Source organism: Aythya ferina (genome assembly GCF_964211825.1).
Source record: "Aythya ferina genome assembly, chromosome: 2".
NCBI lineage: Eukaryota > Metazoa > Chordata > Aves > Anseriformes > Anatidae > Aythya > Aythya ferina.
In genome coordinates, this window is record NC_140297.1 from 135,810,395 (window position 1) to 135,821,139 (window position 10,745).

The 10,745-nt window shown below is 36.6% G+C and overlaps 1 long non-coding RNA gene across 2 annotated transcripts; it reads right to left on the reverse strand.

The window, feature by feature from the left end:
* Positions 1 to 510: 510 nt before the first annotated feature.
* On the reverse strand, positions 511 to 10,514 carry LOC311432738. Of its 2 annotated transcripts, none has more exons than XR_014690281.1 (4): positions 10,415 to 10,514; positions 7,955 to 8,049; positions 1,946 to 2,019; positions 511 to 771 (listed from the first exon to the last, which is right to left on the reverse strand). It is a non-coding gene; the product is annotated as an uncharacterized lncRNA (long non-coding RNA). The 2 variants fall into 2 exon arrangements; XR_014690282.1 differs by having other exon boundaries at positions 7,955 to 8,045; positions 10,415 to 10,510.
* Positions 10,515 to 10,745: the final 231 nt, after the last annotated feature.

Genomic DNA, 10,745 nt, shown 5'->3' on the forward strand with positions numbered 1-10,745 from the left:
CAGGAATGAATTTCTAGGCAAGCAGTTACTGCATATGGTCACCACAGGACAAAGTTCCCAATTTTTCTTAGTAACACTTTCTGTATTCATTTTTTCCATTTATTTTTAGTAGCTGATATATTAAGCATCATTCAGACCAATGCTTTCCTATTATTTCTTTGTATTTTTGTGTCTATCCATCTGGATTGACCTCCTGATATCGAGTTGGAACTCTTTGGGGTGGAAAGTTCCTATGCTTGTGTGACAATGGTTGCACATGGACTCAGACTGGGTGTGAGCACAAACACAACCTTAACAAGATTCATTGGTGCTGGAGGCAGAACCTGTTTCATCAGGCTTGTTTCACTGCCTGCTTGGAGAGCCTGATAACTGTGATACCACCATGGGCCTTCCAGGTCATATTTCTGGAGCAGGACAGAAGTGGACATGATTGTGTTCTTCCCTATTTAGGGCTGGCTCACTGCTGTGGTTCTGATCATGCCCATGTGTGCATGCACAAACAAACACAAATTAAAATTGAATTCTATGAATTCTTTGACAAGATATTTAGATACAGTGGAACACGATTTCAGTTATCCAGTACTTGCTTAGTAAAAGGTCACAGACCCCCATCCAAACTTCATGAAGACTTGTTCCAAGAACTGTCTTCATGATGGTTCATGAAGAAGCACTCTGGACTTGTTTCTCAGCTGTTCACAAGTGTAAGCAAGCCTTTTCAGGAAGATGTTTCAATGTTCATGCACGTAGATGGAAAATTATTTTTGTTTCAGTCTGTCAATGACAAAGTCCAAATAAATAAAGAACAACTCTTTATTAATAAAGAACAAAAAATTACAGTAAAATTTAATAAATAACCATTTCTGTGTTCCCAGGTCAGCATAACACTCACGTGAGTTAATTTAAGTATATTTACTATATGATCGATTTTCAGTCAAAATATAATCTAGAAAGGAAAAGCACTGTATGGATTTCATTTTCATTTGCTTTATATTTGTTATATTTCATGATATCAGATTAAAAAAAAAACGTGCATGTGTGGTGGTAAACGTTATTACTTTTCAAAAGTGGAACTCTTTACAGGAATGTATTTATACACAAAGTTATTGTAGCATGTCTATCAAAGCTATGGACACAGTAGTAATGCTTTGAGGATGACTTCTTTGTTTTTGCTAGAAATAATTTTTGTGTGTTGTGATCTGACTATGGACATGATGTTAATGACTGCATACTTTCCATTCAGTAAGCAATATTGTTAGATTTAGCCTGATTTATAAAACAACAACACAACAACACTAGTTAGGGCACTGTATTTTACTTGCCAGATGGTTAACTCCCATGGGTTAATGAGTATACCCAAATTCTAGATGATTTAAGATGTCCTGCGGATATTTCCTTAGGTACGAGGATTGCCGGTTGTTAATTTACATGTGTACTGTATTTTTTCCCCTCTCTCTATTGATCTCATGAGAATTCTGAATTTCTTTTTGTCCATAAAATGCTAATAGGCCATATTTAACACCTCCCCCTTTTGTTGTTCTGACCATCAAAACATTGTTTTCAGATTTCAAACACTTCAGACTGAATTAGTTCATCTCAAAGGCTAAGAACTGAAAGCTTACATATGCACATGCACAACATATATGAATACATATATATACAAATCCAAACACTTCTTGGGTTGTACACACTATTTTATAAGCCTACTTTGCAGTATTTTCTCCAGAAATCAACATTAGAAAATATGTGAGTATATTAACACAATTTAACATACATTAAAAATCTAATATATATATTAATCTGGAATAAATCTAGGCTTTGCTTTATGCCAAAACAAAAATTTTAGTTTGTATCACAGAAGGATGTTTGTATTCTCGATAGCTGAAGACAATTGAATTGATTCCTTGTTAATAATGATAATTTCTCAAGATCTCCCAGGCACTTTTACCTGTGACCGTGGCTAGCTGGTGCACATTCGCTTTGGAAAAGAGAATGTTTAGATACAACATGAGAAGCACTCACCTACAGGAAAAACAAAACAAAACAAAAGATTAGTTGAAATTTCAGGGCAGTATGCCAGATGATCAATGAAAATGGAGAAAAATGAAATGGAGATAGGGCAAGTTGATATTTCAAGATAGCTGGCTATCAGCCTTCTCCTAATTTCTATCCCACCTCTATTAGGTTTCGTAAGTTAAAAGAGAGAAAATCATAGCGGGGCTGTTGGCAAAGGAAAAGAGAAAGCAGGGAATAAGGAACAGTTCTGTATAGAAACATAGGTGTTGACATTGTGAAATAGCTCATGGTTGTGTTCCTTTTGACAGCAGTTGTTAGTATGAAGTTTTGTGAAAGATACTCAAATAGAGAGCTCTTTTCTGATTCTCTTTTACCCTTTTAATGGACATACATCTTCCATTTTACCTGTATAGAGACTTAATGTTCAATTCTAAAATCCTATTATACTCTTCACATAAACAAAATTGTGAAGCAATGAGTTCCATAAGGTCAGTGCACATTGCATAAATCATATCTTCTTGTTTTAGATTATATATTTCATCCCTAAAACTTCGTTAGCTCTTTCCTCTTGTTTGGTAAGACAATATTTTAATTTACTTTTCAACTCACTCTTCAAAGTGTTTTACACATCCTTTGTAATCCAGTCATTTTCTGTGCCTAGCTTATATCCCTTTTTGTACATGTCTACTCAGAACCAAGCACTTGTTCAATGCTGGACAAGCTCAGGGCTCTGGTGCATGATGGAAGCTCTTAAGCACCAGGGCTATGCATGTTACTATTGTTTCTACTGCTCACAGCAGCAACAAACCAACCCAGCATTTACAACAGTCTCTCTACTATCCAAGAGATATTCACTGGCCACCTCTGGGTCCTTCCTATCACTTCCAGTAAGAATGGCAAGAATTCAAAATGATTTAATCTGAGGGAAAGACACTGAAAGTGAAAAGAAAAGGGTTCTGCTTTGCTGCACATAACTCTCTCTCCTAGGGCTGTATCCAACCTAAAAGCTTCCCTTGAGCCATTCTTTTAAACATTTGGATTTTTTTTTTACTTGGGTCACCACAGTTAATTTCAAATCCATCAATGTGTGTGAGTAATGCAGATGATTTCTTCCTACCTGCATTTCTTGGTAAGACTTGTTTCCCCAGGATAAAATGAAGGTACCTGGAAATACCATCTAAGTATTGTAGCAGCACATAGACCAAATGCACAAGGTCAGCAGAAAAGAGAAATGCAGCTAACTTTTGTCAGCATATCAATATACCAGTCAGATAAGTACAATTCAGCCTCCAAGTTCATGTACTTCAGTTTTATGTTTCCTTGATATTTTTATTATTTATCCTTCAGTAAAGAGCATTGCCCTCTGACTTCAAAACACACGCTAAACTGATAGTTGTAGCTCCATGCTGGAAAACTCAAAGCCTGGGTGTTGCAACAAGACCTGATGACATGGATTAAGGCTGAAGTCTCTAAGTACAACCACCCAGTTGTGAGACAATTTCTGTCCTGGTTTTAGCTGGGATAAAGTTAATTTTCTTCCTAGTAGCTGGTGTGGTGCTATGTTTTGGATTTAGGATAGTTTTATGGATTCCCATACATGAGCTGATTCATCAACTGGAGAGCCAAGGAATGATCAGCAAGTCTCACTCACCCTTTAATAGCCCTTTATGGCCAGTGTGAAAGTCTAATAGGGAGTGGAGACCAACTGTGGCCTGAATGAAGTCACGCCACTGCCGAGTACTACAGTGCTGGACATGCTAGAACTTCAATATGAACTGGAGTCTAAGGCAGCCAAGTGGTACGCCACAATTTATATTGCTAATGCATTTTTCTCCACCCCTTTGGCAGCAGCATGCAGGCCACAGTTTGTTTTTACTTGGAAAGGTGTCCAATACACCTGGAATTGATTGCCCCAGGGGTGAAAACACAGTCCCATTTGCCTGGCCTGATCCAGACTGCACTGGAACATGGGGAAGCTCCTGAACACCTGCAGTACATCAATGACATCATTGTGTGGGGCAACACAGCAGAAGTTTTTGAGCAAGAGAAGAAAGTAGTTCTAATCCTTCTGAAGCCCTGAAGCCTGTTTTGCCATAAAACTAAGTAAGGTTAAAGGACCTGCACAGGAGATCCAGTTTTTAGGAATAAAATGACAAGATGGACATTGTCAGATCCCAATGGATGTGATAATAAAATAGCAGTTATGGCTCCTCCAACTAGCAGAAAGAAAACATAAGCTTAGGTAATTTTTATTTAGTTAGTTAGTGTTTTTAATTTTATTTATTTATTTAATTATTTTTGAGAATGTACATGTATATTTCAAATTACAGCCTGATTGTAAGCTCTCTCTATCAAGTGACCTGGAAGAAGTATCTCTGCCACAGAGATACTAGGGGCACACAAGGAGCTGGGAGGGGACAGAAACAGGACAGCTGACCCAAACTGGCCAAAGGAATATCCCATACCACGTGGCAGCATGCTGAACAATAAACATGGGGGGAACTGGGGGAACGGAATGTTTGCCAGTGCTCAGGGAGTGGCTGGGCATTGGTTAGTGGGTGGGTGGTAAGCAATTGCGCTGTGCATCATTTGCTTTGTATATTCTTTGTATATTATTTTTATTTTCCCTTCCTTTTCTGTCCCTCACTGGGGTGAGGTGGGAGTGAGCAAGCAGCTGTGTGGTGCTTAGCTGCTTGCCAGGTTAAACCACAACATCAAAACAGAAATACAGAGCTACATGGATGCTGAAAATTCTGCTGTAGTGAAAGCCCAGTAACGACAAACACTACCAGTGCTACTTTCACTTTGTTTACAACCCTGTACTTTCTCTCTCTGTTTTTTAAATACCCACAAATGCTGCTTATCCAGGTCTAATCTCAGAGAAGAAATACTTTCATATTTGTGGTAAGAGGAAAATGTGTCCATCACACCACAGAGACAGAAAAAGACAGAGATGGTGAAGCCTGCATTAGGCTGTAGAGGGTGTCAGTGACAGGTCCAGCTCCTTAACTCACTGACCTCTGGTGACCAGAAAGGACATGAAAGTGTAAATTGGATATATAGTCTATTTTCTGCTTTGTAAGCTTTGAAATTTAATTTCATAATAGCTAAATTATATTAAAAATCATCAGAAGTTTCTGCACAAAAACATATTATTCTATTCTCATGCAAAATATGGAATGATTATATTGTTGAGAAACCTATAGCATGATGGGCAAAGAAGCAAAGCAGCAAACAAGAAAAGTATAGACTAAGTGAGCCAATATATGGGAAGAGCCACCAGCTGAATGCCCGTCTATGGAAATCTAATCAGCCAGGGATGAATGCAGCTCTGCCACCCAAACACTGCATTATAGGATGCCAGCTGCATCTGCTTCCCCCTAGTTATTCCTATTTTTGAGCATAAACCAAGCTCTTGGGGAGTAACTTCTAATAGCATACCCAAATAAGCAGCGCTGTGAGAAGTGTTATAAACCTTTAAATTGCCATTAGCTAATCAGAATCATTGTTCAGTGACCATTACCTTTTATTAAATGACCACTGAATCATAATGTTCATACTGATTTTCAATTAAAATGTAGAATAGTCACCATGACTCAATAGCACCCATTAGCAGTACCAGGACCACTGAAACAGCCATTACCAGGAAGAAATTCAGCACTTAAGAAAGTAAGTTAATTTCTTCATGTAGATGCTTATTTCTAGCTGGGGATATTTCAGAGCAGGTTTCCCAAAAGGAACTGGGATTTAGTCACAAAAAAAAAGGCATGCCACTCCTCTTCTACCTTTTGCAATGTCCCATCTTTTTTTTTTTTTTTTTTTTTTTTTTTTTTGAGGGGGAGTACAAGAGAGCAGCAAAAAGCATTTATATGGAAGGGCAAAACTTATGCCTACATGCATGAATGCTGCTAGAGCCATGGGGAAATATGACGGCTCCCACTCTGAGGTGTGGGAAGAGCTTCTGGCACAGGAGCACTTTAGGAAATAAAATACTTATTGAAAAGTTGAACCATGATATCTATATCAGGCACTATATCACGCTAGTGATGTGAAAATGCCTTTCAACTTCTGTCATTAAAAATGCAATGATACCAAATGTTCTGGAGTTGTTATGGTGAGACCAAGGAGATATTTTTGTGATTTACAATCAAAACTTGGGTGAGGCTTTATATAAGGGTAAATCATATACTATGTGTATATGAACTCCTGCAAAATAGTCTCTTCTCACTTACTTAGTGTATTGGTAAAACTAAAATAATAAATGGCCAGGTAGCAACGAGTTAATTCTCCCAAAGGAAACAGAAGCATGTAGTTAAATACTACATCACAAATTACCATTTTTATGTCACCACCTCACCATGACTTTAGCACTAACCCATCTCCATCTTCACACTCTCATTAGGATATAATGCATATTCATGGTCCTGATTATATAGCCACTTTCTTGACTTGTTTTAATTGTGCATAAAGACATTGTGACAGGAGACCTGACCTTTTCAAGATCATTTTCTCTCCATTACTTTTCACAAAGCTATTAACTTGTCGCCTTCCATAAGATTGCAATAATTTATTTCCCATTAATAAAAAATTCCTGGTGCCATGCAAATTAAAATTTATTCAGCAAATAGAATTCTTTGGATTATTTTCTAATGGCTTTATATACTTCCAGCTTAGGAAGAAAAATAATATTAATGGATACAGGCTGAGTGGATAATTGCATACATAGGAGAAAAATGAATATACAACTGATGCTGTGGCTTCCTGCACACCAATTACCCAGAAGAGTTCCTTTAGTTCTTTTTTCAAGAAATATATTAAATAATTTATTTCAGGGGATATCATTATAATCTTGAAATTATTCTCACTGTATAAAGAGCTTGGCAACCTGATGCACAAACAACAAATGTTCATATTAGAAAACCCACACTAAGTAAAAATACTTATAAGTGTAAATGAAACTAAGAGAAGGAATAACTTTGAGACAAAGTTGCTACAATACTGCAGTGGAATTAGAGAAGGATTACATGGTGAAGTTATAAAAGTAGTTTTTATTTAACAGTGCTGTTTCAATATGAATGAATTATGTCGAAATTGCCAAACATGTTAATGATGAAAAGGCTTAGGCTTTCTGAGAACTTTTTTGTTTTGAAGACTTGATAAAAATATTGATATAATACAAAAAGCAAAATATCATAATTCAGCAGTATTTATCTGTTTTTTACAATTTGAAGTATGATAGGTCCTTAGACTTGTTTACATTAGTTCCTATTGGGAAAAATAGCTCACATGCATTTAAAGTCATGTGTTAGTGAAATACAGTAACTACTGCACAAACAGATATTTCAGTGTTTAGAAGTTGGCACAAAAACTGCAAACCATGTAATAGCAGCTATTTCAAACCCCTGACCATCTAAATGGGAGTGGTGATGATAAACCCCAGTGATATGTTGTTGGACCATTTCAAGGCTGTAGAAAAAGTCATTAAACTTTCTACTTCAAAGTCACACAAATGTGAGCTGAAAGAGGAACTCTTGGCTACCTGTTCCCTCTCCCTAACAATTCAAAGCTGTTCTCACTCCACCCTGGTGTGTCTGTGAACACTTGCTTGGAAGACATAAAAATTGAAATTAATGTTGAGCAGTTTGATCATGTGTAGGGGAAAAAAAAAAAAAAAAAAGCCACTGTTTAATTCATTAACAATATGAGCTATAATAGAGAAATACAGACAGAAACGTGAACAACAGCTTGATTTCTGATGTATGATGCAAAAAATACTCACTGGAAAGGCAACATGAGACAGACGATTTCATAGTTCTATTATTGCATTAGTTCTGGGAAGACTGTATTGTTTTTTATCCAATGTTTTAACTTTGGGGTGGGCATTCTGCAGTGGCTGATTGGCATTATAGGATATATATATATATATTAATTTTGCACTTACCTCTGTAAGTTCGCAGTAAAGAATGTGATTAAACTATGCAACGTTCCTTTAAAAATATGGAACAAGTCTTCATGTAGCTTCCTTTTAAATGCTGCCTTAAAAAAAAAATCAATTTAGAATTCATTACAGAAAAAAAAAAAGCAAAACCAAACAAAAAACACACACACACACACACACACAAAAAAAAACGTGTTTATGTTTGTATTTTATTTGTACTGTATTTTCCTCAATGCAAGGAAAAATCAGAAAACTTTCTGTTTTCTAGTCGACTCGTACTTATTCAACCCCCACTTTTGCTATATTTATCCTGTCTTAACAGATCTAAATGAGTTTGTTACCCCAAGTCCATGGTTTATCCTAAAGGGTAGGTGCACTGACACACTTAAATTTCACAGTCAAACCTAACTTGGCTGTTTTATACACTGTCAAATCTCTTTTGGAAACTTCCATAGTGTAACATGAATGACCAACATTCAGTAATAGAAAAAACATTCAAAAGTATTGCAGCTATTCCTTCACTCACACAAATTACTTTCACAAGTTCAGAGTGGTCATTACTGATCCCTGAATACTTACCAACAGTAATCACACTGATGTGCATAAGCGCTGCGGAAAATTAATTACAGTTTGTCTTTCATAGGCTTGATGCCTCACTGCTATTAATAGGGTACCAGTACTTTTTTCCTTAGAAAGCTTTGATTCCCATTGGCAAGAAAGAATGGTTTGAATTTGCAAATTGGTACAAGTTGAGTAATAGGGAAAGGTCATTTTTAGTGAAAAAGTTATCATAACCTTCGATGTTAATAGGTCTTGCTAATAAGGACCAGATTTGTATGGATGCTCAAGATGTCTGGAAAGATTTGGCATTTCCTTGTGCAATTGTCTGCATGTAGGTACAAGACTTATCATAGAACAGTTACATTAGGCACTTGAGAGGAAGTTGGAATAATTCAACTGCCAATTTAGGCAGCATTTGTATTTGAAAAAATACCGATTTAGGATTCAGGAAGAAAAAGATGGCTACAACATAATGTTTCCTCTCATGAAAAAAATCATGTGTGAACATTAATGCTCACTTCTGCAGAAACTTTGAGGGATTCTCAAAAATAAAAATTGTCTTGGTGAAAAAAAAAATCTGAAATGTTTACACAGATTTTTTTTTTTCCCATTTCACTTTTATAGGGAAAAGCTATTTTTCAAAAACACTTGTTAGAGGGCTTTATATCACCTTGTCACAGTCCACTGACCCATGCTGCCCTTTCTCTGAGTACCAGCAGTTGCAGCAGCAAAACACATTGGACCAAGTTTGTACATGGGACAAATTTGCTGCAATGTTGAAATAAACAGTGATATGCTGGAGATTAATTGGATCTGGTTTGCCTACCAACATTTTAATTTTCCAACGGTCATCAGTATGCTATATTTATTACAAAAATACAGCTCTTACTAAGTCATTGCATCAGATGCATTCCCCCACACTGATGCTCAATCACACTGTGAAAAAAATCTTTATATCCTGGCCTAGTTAAATGGTCTAAGCAATCATGATGTACCTATTTCACAAGGCAATGCAATGTAAAGATGGGGCTCTTGCTCCCCTTTAGTTGTGCAGATGGGTATATTTTGCATGCCTCCCACACATCTCCATCCAAATGCACAATATGGATGTTTTATCTTTCACAACAGGAACCTTCTGTTCACAGATATGTCAACATTCCTGAGAATGTTAGTGAATTTTTCAGGATGCCATGCTACCTGAATACCAGACGGTTCATCCTACAACACCAAGACAATTCAGAGAGGAAATTAGGCTTTCACAAAACAAAACAAAAAAACAAACACAACTAACACATACCATTATCAAATTCAAGAAACTATGGAAGCATTTCATCCTTATTAACACAATAATGGGTTTTAGTATTTACTTTAAGCCAAGATTTACTCAAAACTTAATTTAACAGCAAATCATTTCCAGCAAATTTTACATCTATCTAAATGGGGAGATAGAATCTTTCACATAAAGCTGACCCTATTTTGTCATTCTGTAAGAAATTGTAGCTTATTTCTGCAAATGGTCATGTGCTACATTTGTTACTGTGTTTCGGTTAATTTTTGGAGGAAAATACAAATGTACTTTTTTTTTTTTTTTTTTTTTTTTTTTTAAATATGACACTGACAGGGAGATGGACATAGCTGCAGATCTGATGTAGACAATGATCTTGTATAATGTTCTGATGATGCCATATTAAAGGATTGTCATTAAAATCAAGCATACTATCAAGTGGGAAAGCAGACTTATATTGCAATTATTTTCCTATTAGCTGCTGCCCATTGCTCCTGACAGGTATAAATTAGATCTCGCTAGGTTGCCTACAGATTAATGAGTTCCAAAATTGGCATTTAATTGTTTGGGAGTAAGAGGCAGAAAAGGAAGGTATCTGCAAAAAAATCTTTATCCACCTGTGATTAGAAGATATTCTCCTTTCTTTCTGCTTTTCCTTTCTCCCCTGGCATCGCTTGGGTGATAACTGACACTTCTATCAGAGGATTCCTTTCGACGCAGCAGAAACTTGCAGCTGAGGCAAGGCCAGAATTAATAATCTGCGTGAGCAAACACACAGCTGCTGTTTGTGGAGAGAGATTCTATTAACGAACAGTGAATTCTCATAATTAGCTGAGCGGTTTCTGCAGCTGCCTGCCTGACCCCAGACTACACAAATTGTGGGTGGTGTTCGGCCTCTAAATCAATCTTACCTAATTACTATAAGCATGTTCCTCCAGTCCTAATGAC